Source organism: Lepidochelys kempii, chromosome 5 (genome assembly GCF_965140265.1).
Source record: "Lepidochelys kempii isolate rLepKem1 chromosome 5, rLepKem1.hap2, whole genome shotgun sequence".
Taxonomy (NCBI): domain Eukaryota; kingdom Metazoa; phylum Chordata; order Testudines; family Cheloniidae; genus Lepidochelys; species Lepidochelys kempii.
In genome coordinates, this window is record NC_133260.1 from 93,264,175 (window position 1) to 93,284,564 (window position 20,390).

Genomic DNA, 20,390 nt, shown 5'->3' on the forward strand with positions numbered 1-20,390 from the left:
TTTGCACCACAGGTGTTCAGAATTCCTGGATTTTAATATGTGTCAGGGCCTACCCCACATATGGCCTATTCCCAAATCACACATACTTCAGTTTGTGGTATAGTTAGTGCACCTTGGGGCTGGTGTCATTGACAATTGCAGGTTAATTAGCAGGCAATTCCTGCAGTGCACAGGCAGTAAGATTTCCCAATCCTTGTGCCAGATAGTTGTTGGTCATGTTTAAAGGGCCCCAGGGTAGATTCCAGGAAACCAGTTGTGACAGAATGTACCCCTGTATTCACACTTTACACACTATCGTAATAATCTTTGTACAAAGTATGCCTTGCAAGGTATCATCTGAAAACTCACATTTTATCAGGACAATAATGACCAGCAAATTGTGTGGCAATATTGTATGTGAAGCTATAAAATTCCACTGTATGGTGCTATTAACACATATTCCAAACTGAGGTTGGCAAACAGGTCTGTCTCCAAAAAAGGGAATGTGTGCTCTGCTTAATTTGCATTTCATCAGTAAACACTGTAATGAAGCAGGGAGGGAAACAAAGGAAGCTCAGACAAGTGACGGGGGGGGGGGGGGGGGGGGAAGCTGCAGGGAATATCCTTTCCCGTAGATTTTTTGTTTCCTGTTATCCAGCTAGAAATGTTTTTCAAGAGGGGGACTGAAACTGTGAAAAAGAGGAACAAACACTTCAAGGCACCTCCCGCCTCTTTCTACCCATTGATTCAATGCAACTGAAGGGACAAAGCAAGCAGCCATTGGATTGCGGAGGGTGAGAGGGTGGAGTGATAACCTAAGAAGTTTGGTCAGTAAGACTGCTGAAAGCATGCTGATTTTCCTGTTTATTCTAATAAGCAGAGGTGCTATCAAGATGAAATTGACCAGGTGTGGAAGGAACTGAACTGGGAGATTAGTAAGTATATTATCACAAAAGGGGTGCAGTGACTTCCCATTCAAGATCTAAGTACATCTCCATAGATGGATTGTCTGTTCAGAGAAGATGGAGCATATTTATCCGACCTGGGGGTCAGACATTTTCTTGAAGGACCTATGACAAGGTGTAGAAGTTCAGGTTGACTGCTGTCATACCCCAGGTAGCTACCAGTGCAATGGGTGGGTTAAGAAAGGGGCTGCTTGGGTACTGGGCCCTGAGCACAACATTGCATGGTGTTGGGATATGCCTCCATATCTTGCGCAGTGTAGGGCTACCTTCATCTCCTCTCTCCTATTTACAGTGAGGATAAGGGTAATGGTTTGGGACTCTGTCTTCCTGCGAGGGTCAGGGCAGGCCTGGAGGCATAAAGGACATTGCCCTTATACCCATCATCCGAATCTCCAGCCATTGACGCCACACTGGAATGGCCCTGCTGTGTAGTTTGGGGAATGGTTTCATTTGGTTAATAGTTGAAAGTTTCAGCCTCTGTATTTAACCATTTACTCTGATGTGTGTGTTTCCTTGCTTCCATGGCTGCATCAGTAAACATCAAACCATGCTGAATAGTGATGGGCTTAAGTGCTTTGCTGGATCATGACCTTAAAAGAGTGGTTTTTGGATTGTAGATCAGGGACAACCGCTTGTGCAGAGAACCCTTCCTGATGGTCTGCAGAATGTAATATTTGAGAATCAAGAAAGAGTGGGAGATAGGAGCCAAGGAAAGTCCATGAGAAGACTTTTCTTTTATGAAGCAGTTAAAAGAATTAATCCTCTTCTCTAGTGCTTTTCCTCATCCAGTCAGTTTCAGGGGGTCTTAATTAACTGACACATTTTTGTTTATAAATTTGTGTGTGTGTAGGGGTGTTTCTATTTATGTCTATGTTCGTTCTATACACAGTATATAACTGTGTGTGTGCAGGGAATATTTGGCATACTTATGATCTAGTTATTGTACCTAAATGACCTTGCTTTGAATATGGTATGAATGTATTCCAACCCCAGGTTAAATTAAATAATACCATAGTTTTGGAAAAGGAATTGAGTTCCATGAGATTTTCTTTATCAGTGTTTCCCATCTGGCTTGCTGTTACAAGCATTTAATCCTGTGTTTGCTGCCAATGTTTCCCAGAAAGCATGATAATTGCTTGGAATTTGTATGAACAGTTCCAGTCTGGTGCACAATTAGGGATGCACTATAAAATTTTCATTGCTCGATTTAGTTGAAATTATAAGATGGATGGAGAACAATAATGACCATAGTTGTAGCCTATAAAAATGACTACTAGAAATTTGTGAGAGAGAGAACTTAATGTTGGCTGCTGCTGCTTCTTCTGCTTTTTTTTTTTTTTACTCCAACCCCCCCCCCCCCCATAGTAATAGATGTTTTTTAACTCAGGTTGGCATTTTGTGACTTTCATGCCCCTTTTTCCTCCCCTGGAGTTTGTACATCTGAATCTGGATGCTTGTGTGTGTGTCCACTGGAGGAGAGGGGAAGGAATTTTGAGCCTATGAAAACGTGGAACCTCTCTTTTACCCCTTTCAAAAAATGGTTCATGGTCTCATTTTGTTGACCCATGCACCAGTGGCCCAGAGAGGCATATGTTCAGTAATGACTGGCATCAATATCCTATAAAGACTGGCAGATTAATCAATGGGAAATTCCTTGCACATGAGTGGCAGATCTGTCTTTCTAATGAACCACATGTGTTTCTTGCCACAGAGAGGACTGATACTCCCGCTTCTTCTCTTATTTGCTTCCTTAACCTCTATGGTTTCACAAAATTGAATGGGATTAAGACACATTTGCCACTAAAGTGAAAAGGAATTGTAATATTAATACCATACAACTTGGAGAATTTCCAGTTTTCTAATGAACTTACTTGTTTTTAATTTACAGGCAAAATTGCCACCTTGCTGGTGGATTTGGGTATGCACAGAGCTTTAATGATTGAGCAAAAGTGCATTGAAAATTTCACCTGCCTTTTGGAAGGAGTAGTGTGTGCTTCCCCTAGCATCTGCTGACATGTGAATAGGGATGCTGGAGTATGGAAGGGGTTCCAGACATTGCATTTAGTGTGGGTGCTGTGTGACACCCTAGATAACCCCACAGTCTAACAATTAAGGGAGCTCTATGCTGGTCTTGTGTTTGACTCGTGTATGGGGGTGCCTGTGGCTTGGGATGGGGCAGGCTCCCTCTACCCATTCCTTCTCAAAACCCAGTCCAGTACACCCATGCAGGAGCAGCCCAAATTGGTCCTGTATATGTGAAACCACTCTACTATCTGCAAGTGCGAACAAAACTTCAGAGCCAGAAAGTAGATACAAACATGATCAATACAGACAAGTGAAAGTAAGTCAGCCTGCTGTTGCAGCCGCAGTGGTGATAAGACTTGGGATTCCTGCTGCACCCTGTGCCAGTGTTAAGCCTTTTGTGTTTCTTTCTCTGTAATGTAAAAGAATGAGGTTTGTTTTCATGTGATTACATGCAAGATACTGATTTGGTGCTCATTATGTAAATAATTTACCCATTAAACTACAATAATAAAGATCTGTCTTTTGGGCAATAAGGGGTATATATTTTACATTTCTTCTGAGTGCTAAATGAGTGTACAATATGCTCCTAAGGAAGTTATTAAACCTAAGTAATTGAATAAAGCTGGTGCTCTTTTACAGTCAACAAAAGTTAATGTTTGTTACCTAATGCATATTTCCATTGATAACAGTCTCTCCTAACATGAATAATGTTATCAAAGGATCTTTCCTTATTCAAATGATTTTGAAAATATCTATCCATTAAGTGTAACCTTTCCCTTGAAAGAGTAATAAATAAATCAACTCTTTGTCTGGACACCTGCACGTTCACTTTATCTGAAGAATCAGTTTGTGCTGATGGTTTTCAACTGGGCTAAGTAGGGGAGAGGTTGAGACTTGGGAAATGCAGGGCTAAATATTTGTATTATTGGTCATCCTAGATGTTCAGTGTATATTTTCCCCTGTATGTGCAAAAGCAAGGATGATGGGGCTTTCACTGATGGGTTTTATAACTTTTTCTAAATTTATTTTAATGAGACGTACAGAAGTGACAACCCTGAAGACTGAGGGCCAGATTCTGGGCCCTGGGTCCATCCTTTTGTGCCTCTCTGTCGATATCTTCAGATAGACAGTAGGGGAGAAATACTATACAGCCAAGAGCTGGCTCTATAACCCCTCCATTCTTCCCATCAGGCACAGGGGACATTCTTGAGCTGTCCAGGAAATAAGGGGTAGAGCTGGAGTGTGCTGGAGTCATCTTTCTGTTGTATTCTAGCAATTGTGGCTCATCCAGACCCAGCAATCTAGCCCTGAATTCCTTTATCTACACAACCAGTAGAGCAGTGCAGACTTCATCACAAGGCCCCATCAATGGACCTGAAACATGACCTAAATGGGTGTAATAGAATGCTAAATTGTGTTATACCATTCAGCCAGTATGTGGCGCTGTGTGTAACATACCTTATTTAAGCTAACCTTACTCATACTTGGCAAAGCATTAATAATCTTATGGAAGACACATCCCTGGTGTATCATTCTGAGAAGGAAGCTCCGCAGCCAGTCCATATCTAATACAGAAGCCTGACCTGCTAGTAGCAGCCCTGCAACCTACTGTGTACAAGGAGTATATGACCATGGATGATGTCTAGGGGTCAGAGAATAGGTCTTACTCTATGCCTGGAGTTTATGGCCTTTTTCTTAGGGTTGCTAGTGACAATACCAAGCAGTGCCAATTCTGGAGGAAGTTTTGGGGCTTTGGTAAGCCTGAGTAAGGAGTGCAGAACACGCTCTGAAAGGAGTTGGATGGTTTTAATAACCAAAACGATTTAGGAATATAATTCTATATTACCCTTCACTATAAGTGTATAAGTTATCACAGGGGATGGCAAAGGAGTGTTTACGCTTGGCGAGTAACATAATTAATGGCAAATTCAACTTGAAATTAGAAAACATTATGTGATGGTTAGTGTTAGGGGGCTTATTCCTTCACCCACTTACTTCCCTGGTCCTTCTCGCATGAACAGAGAGCAACAATACCCGAAGTCCAAAGGTGCAAACAATTCGATGTTTATTGGGGTGAACTTCCAGCAAGCATGATTCCAGTTTCCTTCCTTAGTATCCTCCTTCCCAGCTCTGACACCACAAAGCCTTACACCTGTGTCCCTGTTCCCATTCCTGCCCTTAGCCAAACATGATTCCAACTTCCTTACTCCCATTCCCTGTTCCCATTTCCCCCTTTAGCAAAACATGATTCCAATTTTCTTACCCCCATTCCCTGTTCCCATCTCACACACCCACATGCCCACCCCCACCCCGTCACTTCCTCATTGACTACAGATTATATAGTAAAACTTGAGTTCTGCTTAGCTATACCTTAACCAATCATTTTCCTGAAATTTAACTAACCAATCCTAACATATTGTAACATGATTATGTAACCAATTATATCCCACCACCTCAATTAGTTTACACCCAGCAAAATTAATTATACAGCAGACAGGAACAATCACAGAACCAGACAGAGATTATACAGACAAACAACAGCAAAGTAGGAACTATAATGACAAAACAATACAGAAGTGAGGATTTCACATCCCAGCTATTGATAAGTGAGTTCTTGCCAGACAGGATGCTATCAAACTAAGTTTCCTTTTACATTTTCTAGGCACTTCCCTTTCTCTGGAGGTGATAGGAATACAATCCTGTCCTGATAGTGCCTGACAGCCCAATAGCACCTTATTTCAATGTGACTAGTTTGGAATGTGAGGATGTGACCGTTCGCTTCCCAGCTTATGGCTGCCTCTGCTGCTTAGCCAAAGGCCTTAGCCTAAGAACAGGGCCTCAGACTGTCACAGTAAGAGAAGGCCCTTACACCAGCAGACAGTGATTTTGATTCTTTCTTTTATACCTCTATCACTAGCCAAGTGATAAGAATACACCTAAATTCTTAGAGTACAGGCCTTTGCAGACAGGCCTGAATATCTATATCCTAACACTCCACCCCTTTTTTTTCTTTTTCTTTTGGGATCCTCCTGCCCAGGTATCCCTGGAAAAGCATAGGACATATGGCGACACATTTCCTGATAGGGCCAGGCATCAAGGTGGAAGGTGTCGATATTCCATTTGTCCCACTGCCCCTTGTGTAGTATTGTGCCCTGCACCTTCTCTCATACGGGCATACCACACCTATTCCAATTAGTGTTCCGGACTTCCCATTAGAGTGGGCCTGAGAAGGTTGGGTCCGGGTTGTCTAGTACACTGCAGGGTTTGGAGGGCTTATTACATTCCTAATAGGTTATCTCCCTATGCAACGTAACACAAGTACAGTTAACAATACAAAATCCACAGCAACACCGAGTCCTGACCACTGCAGTATCGTCCAACATCCGAGACACCCCCAAAATACTGCCTCTCCTCCTTCGATGGGGTCACGATCTTGTGTCCAGTTGCTGGCAGTTGCAACAAGCTGCTCCTTCAAGTTTTGTATGCTTTTGTCCATATCACAAGTCCATTGAATGTTCACAGAGAAATGGGATATTGTCCAAACTAGCTTGACCACTTGGTATGGAATCAGGCAGTAAGCCCTGGCTTATTCACAGCAATAAGATTCACAGATCCATTTGAGCACCAAAGTCCATATAGCAGCATGTAGATGGGTATAGTTTGGTTATGGGCTGGTGTAATTGTGCCCCCAGTAATATGTACATTCCCAGCAAAACACCTTATACACAGTACACCCAATTGTCCACCCCTTGCATAGGCCATTGATCCCGCTCCTCTATAGTCATAAGAGAGGGGCACATCCAAACATCTTCTATTGATTTACACTATTTTACACACACCCCCATTGATTTCCCAGTGAGCTCCTCCCCTTTTCATTATTTCCATAGGGCTTGTGGGGGCCACCTTAGTTGCCATTCCATTTCCAGGTACCACGGAAGCTATTATACAGATGCTGGCCTCCTAGTTGAGAATTTGCATTCCCATACACATCTTCCCCCCCAAGGCCAGCCTTTGGAAGCCATCCCCCACCCACATCATGAGGTTTTCTGTTCATTAAAACACAACAATGCTAGCAACAAGACAAACACCACAGACAAACAACACAAAACATAGATCCATGGTATTCTGGGTTATTTTTCCCGCTGGCGCCAGCTTGCTTGTAGAGTGTCTGAAAAACAAAAGAAACAATTTCCTTCCCCATGGTGGGGACAGATTATTGCTTAATAATAATACCACTTTCTTTTACAAATGTCCTTGCTACTTGCAGGAAAAACAGAAGAATTACCTCCAGACTGTCCTTATTTTGTTCTATAGTCAGGCTAGTGAATTACCTCACTCACTGGTCATTTATGAAACACGCTCTGAAAGGAGTTGGATGGTTTTAATAACCAAAACGATTTAGGAATATAATTCTATATTACCCTTCACTATAAGTGTATAAGTTATCACAGGGGATGGCAAAGGAGTGTTTACACTTGGCGAGTAACATAATTAATGGCAAATTCAACTTGAAATTAGAAAACATTATGTGATGGTTAGGATAACAGGGAGTGGAAGAGTTTGCCTGTTGATATTGTTACGGCATCAACTCCATGGATTTGGCCTTGATAATCTTACATTTACATGAGCTTTTCATCAGGATAAGGATACCAAAACATTTTACAAACTTTATAAACTGATACACAGAGTGTGCACAGAGATAATTCCATCCACCACTGAAAGGCAATGACTTGGAAAATGGAGGGAAATGTGGTAAATCTGTAATAACATACAACACCACCACACAGTATTTTAGAACAGGATGTTAATAATCTCTTTTCCAAGTTAAGTTGTAGCTAAAGAGAATGTAATTCATTTACAAGTAATTTAATGACCGTTTCTTCTTGGAAAAGCACTGTGAGAAATTTAATGCCCTGCAGAGCAAATGAGACCTGAGTGTTTAAGCTCTCTTCCAAGGACAACACAGAGAGAACTTCCTATCATCTGTCAGAAGATAAAGGGCTGATTAGATGCTACTGGACTTGACCCTTTGGTACCAGAAAGGCAGGGGTGGGAGGAAGAGGAGGAGCTACAGAGCTGGGCAAGGTGAGAGGGTTTTCTTAAGTGATGCAGTGTGGTGGGATTTGCTCCATCTGGCCCACGTACAATGTACTAGAAACTGAATCTATGCATTGGTTTTGAATATATAGTGTTAGGGCTGGATTTTCTGGTTTGCTAAGGGCACTTTGTGCCACATACGCAGTGCAAAGGGGCTTTAAAATAGCTGGAGATGGCCGGTGGAAAGGGGCATTCTGTGGGCAGGGTTTGGGTAGAAGTGAATGTGGTGAAATAAGCCTGACTCTCCATTGACATATAGTCCATGATGGATATTACACCAAAGGTACAGGCTGGAGTCAGCTTCTGCTGCTTTAACTTCCACTGGGGACTGATGATTTAGGATGGGGGAGCAGCAGTTGGCCCTCTGCAGCTGCCACTCTCTGCTATGTCTGAGAATTACTTGAAGGTAGTGGAGAATTGGTGTCTTAATCTGAACAGGGGTTTGGGGCCAATCAGTTGATTGATCCAACTCTGATGGTAGTTAAAACTGAATGGCAGAGTGGTTAACTAAATAAAATCATGTTACAAAGCTGCAGTAAGATACACCTAGCACCCTAGGGTCTTGTTATTTAAGTTGTTTGTTAGGAAAAGTTGTCTCTTTTGCCAATCATATATGGGGTATGTTCATGCATCTCACTTTAGTATTGCTGGGGAATTACCTACTCCAGTTCCAGAAGCTGGAATAAGGAAGACCAGTTTTTGTAAATTGCTGGACTTTGCACTAAAAATGTCCCCTTTTCAGTTAACATTGGTCTCTTTTAAAGCTAGACGTTCTAGAGAATAAACTGTCTTTCTGGTTTGTGTTCAATCACTTCCCACTTTTAAAATGACAATAATTTATCCACTCCCAATTATCAGAGAGAAGACCCTAAAACTCTTTTTCATTTGGTAATTGTCCAGGAAGCCCGTAGTATTGTATAAATATGTGGCACATTGAATATACTGGCTATTTAGAGCAATAAAAAAGTTGGTCCCTATGTAGCTCCTTCAAACATATACGTGTGTACCCAAGTAAGTGCACATGCAAAATGTTCAATTGGGTGCACAATGCCGGTACCTGCACGTACAAACAGCTATTTGTGCATGTATATTAGCTGGATGATTAATCCAACGGGATATATTGTGCTGGCTCACTGCTGCATGGGCTGCAGTTCTGTGTTAGTGTAATACCATTAAAATCAATAACATTACACTGGGGCAAAACTAGAGGAATGCGGGGATCATTCAGGCCCTTTGCACACTTTCATGTGTGAGCAAATTTTGTGGGTGCGGTTTAATGTGTATTTTCACAGAAACATTTCTGGATGCAGATGTTTTCCCTGTAGAAACCGCTACAAGTAAAGAATTTTTTTTAAACTTTTTTTCTTTAGCCAGTGGCTTATTTTATGTTATTTCATTTTCCCCCAGGCTATTAAAAAGGAAGAATAGAAGTGGGTTTAAATACAGGCATATTTTATATTGTTTTATATGTAAACTCCTTAATGTGTATGAGGAAAATCAAAGAGATTAAGAAGTATTAGAGGTCAGTGTTGTTTAACCCACTTTAAATTAGTTTGATCCTTTGGAGAAATGTTGATGACAAGCATCAGATCAACTGAGGCAGTTCTTTTGATGTTGAAGCCTCCTTATAGGCTTTTAGGATAAATGCAAATTCACTGGTTTCCTACTTCGGTGTAATCCTGAGCTAGTCATACTAAACTTTTGTGTTACAAGAAAATGTAATAAAGAATTTAAAGCGAGAGCCTTATTCTGAAATTCATGGATACTTTGCTTAAAAGTATATTGACATAATATTCCATCATTGTGTTTCAGTAGAACTTCAGCCCTTGATGTATAGGATGGGCATGAAGGAAGACGGGATTTATTGAAATGTGTGGGGCAAACAGTGCAGTCTTCATATTAAAGTTAGCCCAGTTCTACACTAGAAACCTGTGCTGGTACAACAATGATAATGAGGGTTGTGACAAACCCCATAGTGCAGACGCAGTTACACTGGCATAAAAGTATTGTTGCTAGCAGAGCTTATTTTGTTCACCTAGCTGGTATAAGGTATACCAACAAAAACATACTTTTGCCAGTATAACCTGCCTTTACGCTAAGAGGATTTGCTACTATATCTGCTATAGAGGAAGAGTGGTCCAGGGGTTAAGGGCTAGCATAGGATTTGGGAGACTCTGATTCAATTCTATTCTGTCACAGACTTCCTGTGTCACCATCGGCAAGTCATTTAGCTTTTTTTGTGCCTCAGTTGCCCATCTGTAAAACGTGGACAATGCCTACCTCACAGGGGCATTGAAGATAAATACATTAGAGATTGTAAAGTGCTTTGAGAACTACTGAAGAAAAGCACTATAGAAGAGCGAGCTATGATTATATAGGTGTAGCTGTATCAGCAAACCTTTCCTAGTGTAAACTGGGTATTAATCAACTTCCTTTAACTGTCTCTGCTATGTAGTAGCACAACAGAGTTTAATTCTCAGCACTGCTCCGTACACAATACCACTTGCAATCATACTGCATTTTCTTTTAGTGTTTTTCCATCATCTAACAATATCAGTCCCTCGAAGTACTAGACAAAATACTAGACAATAATTAGGAGTAGCAAAAGGGAGTGATTAAAAGAGCCATATTAACCGATGGACACTAAGGATTAGGGTACCACAGTTTGGGGAAGGTGATAGCATAGTTTCAGCATAAAAATAAGAGAAAGGTAAGCTGTTTCTTCCATGATTTATTTTAAAAATCCAGGGAGGGAGAGAGGAGGTTGCTGGGAATTTCCTTGAAAGAGGAAGGGTGTCGAGGCATGCATTTAGTAGCTACACCAGCCAGTCTAGGGAAAGAGCTACAGTTAAGCATGCATAATGCAAGATTAGCATGCTAAGGGCACAGAGCAAGATTCTGGGGGAAGGTGACGTAGTATGGGAGGAGGAACTGCAGAGCCAATAGGGTGACCAAGAGTCCATTTTTCTACTGGAACACCTGGTTGAAAAGAGACCCTGGCAGCTCCAGCGAGCACCGCCAACTGGGTCATTAAAGGTACAGTTGGTGGTGCTGTGGTGCTAAGGCAGGCTAGTCTCTACGTGTCCTGGCTCACACCGCACCGCACCTTGGAAGCAGCCAGCAGGTCCGGCTCCTAAGCTGGGGGGGCTCTGCCCCGAGCACTGGCTCTGCACTCACATTCGCTGGGAACTGGCCAATGGGAGCTGGGGGGGGCTGCCTGAGGGCGAGAACAGCATGTGCAGCCTGCTGCACCCCCAGCCTAGGACCTGGACCTGCTGGCTGTTACAGGGGCGCGCACAGCTTGGTGCCAGGACAGGCAGGCAGCCTGCCTTAGCCCCACTGCACTGCAGAGCAGAAGCTGCCCGAGGTAAGCCCATGCCCCAGCCCTGAGCCCCCCCAGAGCAACCTCCTGCACCCCAAACCCCCCAGCCCCACCCCAGAGTCTGTACCCCGAGCCCTCACCTCCCTGCACCCCAACCCCTTGCCCCAGGCCAGAGTCCCCTCCCACACCCTGAACCCCTCATCCCCAGCCCCACCCCAGAGCCTTCACCCACTCCTGCACCTCAACCTGCAGTCCCTTCCCACACTCTGAATCCCTTGGACCCTCCCCCCAGCCTGGAGCCTCCTCCTGCACCCCAAACCCCTCATCCCTAGCCCCAACCCAGAGCCCACACCCCCAGCCGGAGCCTTCACCTCCTCCCGCACTCCAACTCCCTGCCCCAGCCCAGTGAACGTGAGTGAGGGTGGGGGAGAGTGAGTCACCGAGAAAGGGGGAATGTAGTGAGTGGGGGGCAGGGCCTTGTGAGGGGGCAGGGCTAGGGTCTTTGGTTTTGTGCGACTAGAAAATTGCCAACCCTAAGAGCTAAGTGAGTAAAGACAGATTTGCAGTCCAGTGGGAGTGCTGCTGGAGCCCTTTGATCTTTGAACTATTCATGATGTGTGCCACTTTAATATCATGTTGGGACTTATGGTTTAAGCATATATGGGAGGTGTAGGCTCAGCGTTATGAGGGCCTATGGGAGCTTGCTGGCATGATATGATTGATAGTTAATGATTGAATGTTAATGATTGATAGTACTAAGTAATACACAGAATGTTGACACAGATAATACAAAAAAAAAAGTGTTTACCATCAGTCTGATATGTCTAAGATTCTTATCACTATGGTAAATAAGTATCGTATTAATCATACTAAACTCTCTTTATGTTTAGGATTTCCAATTGAATTTAAAATTAGAGACAGTCTCCAGGATACTGAAATAAAGTCAGTTTCCTGCAGCACTTTCTGGAACTCTGTTACTTTGTTCCCCAATATGCTGAGAGCCATGAGCTGACTTCTGCCCTCTTTTTTTGCATGCAGCTCTCATTAAATTCACTCAGAGCTGCATGTGTGTATCTGTGCACAAAGCTGCCCCATCTCTTTTAACAAACTCTAATTTTAGATGTGCTGTTTTCAAAACTTTAGTCTTTTGGGAAGGGTGAAAGAAATGACAGCAGAATGTAGTGAATCTGTATCTGCAAAGAAAAGGTCACTTGCAGTTTCGTATGGTAATTGCAATTTTATTCAGTTGCCTCTTTACTCTCATGTTTGGTTTAAAATGTCTCTGGAATCACCATCTCTTGATTTTTAGTTGATTAACTTGTGGGAGATCATGATGATGATGATGATGATTTTTTCGGGGGGGGGGAAGGGGAAGTCTTTTAATTTTTGTAAAGAAACATTATTAGCCTTAAACAGAAAGGCAAAGGCCACAAAGCTAGGCTGAAGCATCTTCTAGCACTAGGATTACAATTAGATGGTCTCTGGTGTGTGTGTCTTCCATGAATTCTCAATTGCATAATTTACTGTAAGTATGAGAGGACATGAAAATTAGGAAATTCTGGTCTGACCAAATGAATAATTTTCCCTCTCTAATTTTCTTCTAGTTTAAGAATACTGTAATTCATTCTTACCCAACACTTAGCAAAAAACAGTGCCCATTTAATCTTTGTAATCCTGGCTTTGAAGCTGCTGCAGCTTTATAATTTTCTATACAAGTAGCAATCACAGCAGTGGTTTTGATTAAATGATTACCCATAGGCCGGCTCTTGAGTGAAATGACAGATGTACTCTGAGAGAGAAGGTGCGTGAGGTGATATTTTGTATTGGCCCAACTTCGGTTGGTGAAAGAGACAAGCTTATAAGGAGCTCTTCTCTGCTAAGATTCAAGAAGACACTGAACTTGGTGAACTTCTTGGGCTGTGAGTTCCAGGTAGCATTATGTACTATTACTAGGAATTATCTGCATCACAAAACATAATGCAATACTTTCTCTGACTAGCTTTTGTTGAAGTGGGAGGAAAAAAGCCTGATGAAGGTCAAACATCTCTTGAGTGCTTATGGCAAGTACGAGTGTGAAATTGTGTGCCCATGTCAGCAAGTGCTGCCTCAGAAAAATCTTGAAGAGTCTGAAGACTTTTTTCTTCCTTTCTCTGTTGTGATTTAAAGTACTCATCCCCCTCTTTGACAATTTGCCATAATTGTGTGAATTCGTGTCAAACCTTATTTTAATAAGAGGCTGACAGCCTGGTGTCTGAAAGGAAATTCTAAGAGATACCAGCATGGGGATCTCTTTAAATGGTGTTCTTGTTCATGTTTTTTTCCATTTATCTTCAAGTACCATTGTGGACTTTGGTATTGTGTGCAGCAACACCCATAATGATGTCAATGTAAAGTGAAACATTTGCACTGTGAAGCAAAATTGGTGTGAAAAGTTAAGAGAGATGCAGGCTTTATGGAGAGGGGAACATTTTGCATTGTTGCCTTGAATTCATCTCTGTTTTCTATGAACACAAAAAGCAGTTTTTGCAGGACAAAAAACAAAAACCTATTTTAACAACACGTTGTGTGTGTGTGTGTGTGTGTGTGTGTGTGTGTGCCTTTTTTGTGGAAAGCACTAATTTAATAAATTCCCACAGCTGTACATAATACCCAGAAGTGCTGTCATAACCATGCCGCTGCATCCTGGAATTGTGTTGCATGGGAACTTTACAGTTTCAGTAGAAATCTGAGATTATTACACAACAAAAAATCATTACAACTGAACGTAGGCAAAATATTCTTGGTGTAGATAGAGGAAAAGTTACTTTGACCCATACTCTGTTTGTTAGAAATGTGTTTTTCAGAAGACTGCCAATTGCAGTCAATTTTCTGTGTGCTGTATTGTATTTCCTCTTCTGGTAATTAGTACAAGTGCAATTGTGGTACATATTTAGTATCAAACTCCCTTTTGGCAATGGCCTCTGCTGCTGTGCATTAGCTTGTTCACCTCATGGCTCCATGCCATAGAGTGGGAAGTTATTGGCCTATGTCAGCAGCTTCAACTTTGAAAATGGGAAACAGAAGGGAGACACAGAAAAGGCAGAGAATAAGAAAATAGAAGAGATCAGGGGAAAGATCAGAGGAGAAAAGAGATAATGGGGAGAGAGTAAAAATGGAAGGAAGAAAAAGTTGAGTAGTGAGCAGGACAGAGAGAACAAGATACCAAGAGGGACCAACTGTCTCTTATTATTAGTAGTAAATATTTATATTGTGATAATACCTAAAGACTGTGTCTGCAGTCAGGACTGGGCTCCAAATTGTTCTGGGCACTATATCTAGAAGAGAAACTGAAGTGGTCCCTTGCCTCTCCAGGCTGGTCTTCTCCCATTGTCTGTCTTCCTCTCTCTCTCTCTCTCTCTCTCTGTATGTTCTTCTTTTCTGAAAGATGTCACCTTCACAGAACTTTGACAGAAGGGTGAATTCTTCACTTCACCACCAGCCCCAAGAGCAAATCTATGTTGTCCTTGAAATGAGCAGGTGTGCTATTTGGAAAGAAAGAAAGAATGAAAGAAAGAAGGGATGCAATAGAAATGAAGAAGCTGATAGCAAAGGGGTTGCCTCTTTCCCTATCCATTTTCTCTCACTTTCTTTCTAGTTCCTCTCTCCCTTTGTTTGTTTTATTATCCCTGACATAGTCTCTCCTTCTCTTCCCCACTGTTCAAAACACAGTTCTTTTCTTGTGATTTGAAGCGGTAAGCCCATTGTCCGTTCAGATCATGGAAACTCATTTCTTAAATTCTTCAAGGGGACAACCAAAGTTGTCTAGTTTGGCTTCACACCTCAGTATCAGTTTTGATCTTCCCCACCTTAAAGTCTGTCGTTATTCCCCTTCTCCCTTATACTGTATGTATTTTAAAAACAACCACAGCTGCCTGTCTGAACATCTTCCCCTTTGAAAGATCTCTGTTTCATACACTGTCCATGGTGTTTGCTGTTTGTTACACTATTATTAAAACTCCCAACAATGTGGTAGGTGCTTTACAAGACACCCAACGCAGATGGTCCCTTCCCTGTAGAGCTTACAGTAGAAAAAGAGAGGTATGTCTACACTATGAAATTAGGTCGAATTTATAGAAGTCGATTTTTTAGAAAGTGATATTATACAGTCGATTGTGCGTGTCCGCTCTAAGCGCATTAAGTTGGCGGAGTGCGTCCACAGTACCAAGGCAAACGATGACTTTCGGAGCATTGCACTGTGGGTAGCTATCCCACAGTTCCCGCAGTCTCCGCTGCCCATTGGAATTCTGGGTTGAGCTCCCAATGCCTGCAAAAACTTTGTCGTGGGTGGTTTTGGGTACATGTCATCAGTTGCCTTTCCCTCTGTGAAAACAATGGCAGACAATTGTTTCGCGCCTTTTTTCCGTGCGGGCGCCATATTGCTTTCAGCAGACGGTGCAGTAGGTCTGCAAACCATTGTCATCGAACGACTGCTTCCGCTGCCACTCTGCTCTCCTGGTGCTATGAATCCACCTTGCAGAGTCCTCTATATGACCGTCATCATCCACCACTTCCGCTGCCACTCTGCCCTCCTGCTCTCCTGGTGGTCTCGCAGGTCCTCTATATGACCATCATCATCCACCGCTTCCGCTACAACTCTGTTCAGCTACTCTTGTCTCACCATACCACAGCAAGTGTGCAGCCCACTCAGCTGTTGTGTCCTGGCAGCAGACGGTGCAGTAGGTCTGCAAAACTGGTCATCCAGCCACCACTTCCCCTGCAACTCTACTCTCCTGCAGACGCCATACCATGGCAAGCATGGAGTCTGCTCAGATCACTGCGGCAGTTATGAGCATTGTAAACACCTCACGCATTATTCTGCAGTATATGCAGAATCAAAACCTGCAAAAACAAGGGAGGAGGTGACAGCAGCACAGTGACGAGAGTGATGAGGACATGGACACAGATTTCAGTCAAAGCACAGGCACCGGCAATTTGGCCATCCTGGTGGCAATGGGGCAGGTTCATGCCGTGGAACGCCGATTCTGGGGCCGGGAAACAAGCACAGATTTGTGGGACCGCATAGTGTTTGTTGCAGGTCTGGGATGATTTCCAGTGGCTGCAAAACTTTCGCATGTGTAAGGGCAGTTTCATGGAACTTTGTGACTTGCTTTCTCCTGTCCTGAAGCACAAGAATACCAAGATGAGAGCAGCTCTCACAGTTCACAAGTGAGTGGCGATAGCCCTGTGGAAGCTTGCAATGCCAGACAGCTACCGGTCAGTCAGGAATCAATTTGGAGTGGGCAAATCTACTGTGGGGGCTGCTGTGATCCAAGTAGCCAATGCAATCCCTGAGCTGCTGCTATCAAGGGTAGTGACTCTGGGAAATGTGCAGGTTATAGTGGATGGCTTTGCTGCAATGAGTTTTCCTAACTGTGGTGGGGCCGTAGACGGAATCCATATCCCTATCTTGGCACCGGAGCACCAAGCCGGCGAGTACATAAACTGCAAGGGGTACTTTTCAATGGTTCTGCAAGCACTGGTGGATCACAAGGGACGTTTCACCAACATCAACATGGGATGGCAGGGAAAGGTACATGACACTCACATCTTCAGGAATTCTGGTCTGTATAAACAGCTATAGCAAGGGACTTACTTTCCAGACCAGAAAATAACCATTGGGGATGTTGAAATGCCTATAGTTATCCTTGGGGACCCAGCCTGTCCCTTAATACCATGGCTCATGAAGCCATACACAGGCATGCTGGACAGTAGTCAGGAGCTGTTCAACTATAGGCTGAACAAGTGCAGAATGGTGGTAGAATGTGCATTTGGATGTTTAAAGGCGCGCTGGTGCAATTTACTGACTCGGTTAGGCTTCAGCAAAACCAATATTCCCATTGTTATTACTGCTTCCTGTGTGCTCCACAATATCTGTAAGAGTAAGGGGGAGACATTTATGGTGGGGTGAGAAGTTGAGGCAAATCACCTGGCTGCTGATTACGCGCACCCAGACACCAGCGTGATTAGAAGAGCACAGCAGGGTGTGCTACACATCAGAGAAACTTTGAAAACCAGTTTCATGGCTAACCAGGCTACAGAGTGATAGTTCTGTTTGTTTCTCCTTGATGAAAACCTGCCCCTTGGTTCACTCTACTTCCCTGTAAGCCAACCACCCTCCCCCCTTCAATCACTGCTTGCAGAGGCAATAAAGTAATTGTTGTTTCAAATTCATGCATTCTTTATTAATTTGTCACACAAACAGGGGGATAACTGCCAAGGTAGCCCGGGAGGGGCGGGGGAGGAGGGACACACCAGGTGGGGTGCGGGAGGACGGAAGGACAAGGCCACACTGCACTTCAAAACTTATTGAATGCCAGCCTCCTGTTGCTTGGGCAGGCCTCTGGGGTGGAGTGGTTGTGTGCCCAGAGCTCCCCCCCGCCCTGCGTTCTTGGGCATCTGGATGAGGAGGCTATGGAACTTGGGGAAGAGGATGGTTGGTTACACAGGGGCTGCAGTGGTGGTCTGTGGCTTTCCTGCACCTCAACCATACGCCAGATCATATCAGTTTGATCCTCCAGTAGCCTCAGCATTGCATCCCGCCTCCTTTCATCATGCTGCCACCACCTTTCCTCTTGATCCCGCCACCTCTCCTGTTGCTCCAGCCATCTATCCTCTTGCGTGTCCCTCCTGTCCTCATGTTCATTTTGTGCTTTCCTGGACTCTGACATTGTCTGCCTCCATGCATTCTGCTGGGCTCTTTCAGTGCGGGAGGACTGCATGCGCTCCGAGAACATTTCATCGCGAGTGCATTTTTTTAGCCTTATCTGCGCTAGCCTCTGGGATGGAGATGCTAGTGGCAGCATTGAAACATTTGCAGCTGCAGGAGGAAGAAAAGGGAGAGTAAAATTGAAAAAGACACATTGGCCATTTAAAAGGAGGGGCTCATGTTTTCGGGTTAACATGCAGCACAAAGCCAACTAACCCCCCCCCCACACACACACCCAATTCTCTGGGATGATTGCTTCACCCCTCTGCATGGCTAACAGCGGGGATGATTTCTTTTCAGCCACAGGCAAACAGCCCAGCAGGAATGGTCACCTCTGAATGTCCCCTTAATAAAATTCCCCTATTTCAACCAGGTGACCATGAATGATATCTCTCTCCTGAGGATAACACAGAGAGATAAAGAACGGATGTTGCTTGAATGCCAGCAAACATTGGAACCACATGCTGCCATGCTTTCTTATGCAATGGTTCCCGAGTATGTGCTACTGGCCTGGCATGGTAAAGCGTCCTACCGTGGAGGACGCAATAAGGCTGCCCTCCCCAGAAACCTTTTGCAAAGGCTTTGGGAGTACCTCCAGCAGAGGTTCATTGAGATGTCCCTGGAGGATTTCCATTCCATCCCTAGACAAGTTAACAGACTTTTCCAGTAGCTGTACTGGCCAAGAATGCATCCCAAGTCTTCAGGGCAAATTAGTCATTAAACACACTTGCTTTTAAACCCTGTATTATATTTACAAAGGTACACTCACCAGAGGTGCCTTCTCCACCTTCAAGGTGCAGGAGTCCGGATTGGGAGGATATTGGCTCCAGGATGATAAACAGTTCCTGGCTGTCAGGGAGAACAGTTTTTCCGCTTGCCTGGTATGCGCTATCTTCAACCTCCCCCTCCTCCTCATCTTCCTTGTCCCAAAATCCTCATCCCTCTTGAGTGAGACTCCCTTGCAGAAGTGCACATACAGGTGTGAGATAGTTGTAGGGGCATCCCCGAGAATTGCATGCAGATCATCATAGAAGCGGTATGTCTGGGGCTCTGACCCCGAGCGGGCGTTTGCCTCTGTGGTTTTTTGGTAAGGCTTGCCTGAGCTCCTTAAATTTCACACGGCACTGCTGCAGGTCCCTGTTATAGCCTCTGTCCTTCATGCCCTTAAGATTTTTTCAAATATTTTGGCATTTTGTCTTTTGGCATAGCACGGATTCGCCTCCCTATACAGCGATCAGATCCAGTACCTCCCGTTCCATCCATGCTGGAGCTCTTTTGCGATTCTGGGACTCCATGGTCACCTCTGCTGATGAGATCTGCACAGTCATCTGTGCTGATCAGCTTGCCGCAGTGGCCAAACAGGAAATGAAATTCAAAAATTTGCGGGGCTTTTCCTGTCTACCTGGCCAGTGCATCCGAGTTGAAAGTGCTATCCAGAGCAGACACAATGGAGCACTCTGGGATAGCCCCCAGATGCCAATACTGTCAAATTACGTCCACACTACCAAGTGCTAATCCCGTCGTTGTGGAGGAGTACAGAAATCGATTTTAAGAGCCCATTAAGTTGACAAAAATGGCTTCATTGTGTGGACGGGTGCAGGGTTAAATCGATCTAACTGCTAAATTCGACCTAAACTCATAGTGTAGACCAGGGCAAAGAGTAGACCAAGTGTACTTGCAGGCATACAGAAGGAAAAGACTAGGATTTCAAATAGGTGCGTGGTGTTAGCATTGCTCTTATTGTTGACTAGTTACTTGTGGATATTGTGAAAAGTGTGAGTCTTCAGTGGAATTTAGCTGGACAGAGAGACAGAGTGGCTTGTGGACCAAATGTACCATCTGGATGGATGGTCTGGTAACTGCAGTCATTGGTAATACTAACTGTCTGCAGGATCACCTCCTATTCAGCCTGTTCCAAAGCCCATTGAATTCACTGGGGTTCCATCAGGCACACATGTACATCCCATTTTCCATCATGACTTATGTCTTTTCACAAGATCATTTAATTGCTATTTTTTTGCCATTAGGTGCTAGCAACACTTACTGTTTCTTGAAATTTCTGCTATTGTCTGGATGGCCTCTATTCTTTCTGAAATCACTTATTTAGCTGAAAACACTGTAAAACTAGCACCCTATTTTTGCACAAGAGAGAGACGGGGAATATATGTATCTTCATTAACCGTCTAAGTGAGGGGGTCAGCCAAATATGGAGATGTAGGTGGCTGGGTGGTTCTGAGCTGCATGCATTTATTGGACA

General features: G+C 43.8%; 1 long non-coding RNA gene across 2 annotated transcripts in view; it reads left to right on the top strand.

Moving 5' to 3' along the window:
- Positions 1–20,390, top strand: part of LOC140911636 (uncharacterized) — a 73,527-nt gene that overhangs the window by 815 nt on the left and 52,322 nt on the right. The window contains exon 1 of one of the 2 annotated variants that reach the window (XR_012159060.1): positions 739–914. The exons of the other annotated variant lie outside the window; for it this stretch is intronic. This is a non-coding gene — a long non-coding RNA (uncharacterized lncRNA). Of the gene's footprint in view, positions 1–738; positions 915–20,390 lie in introns of those variants that run through there. 2 annotated transcript variants of the gene reach the window in all.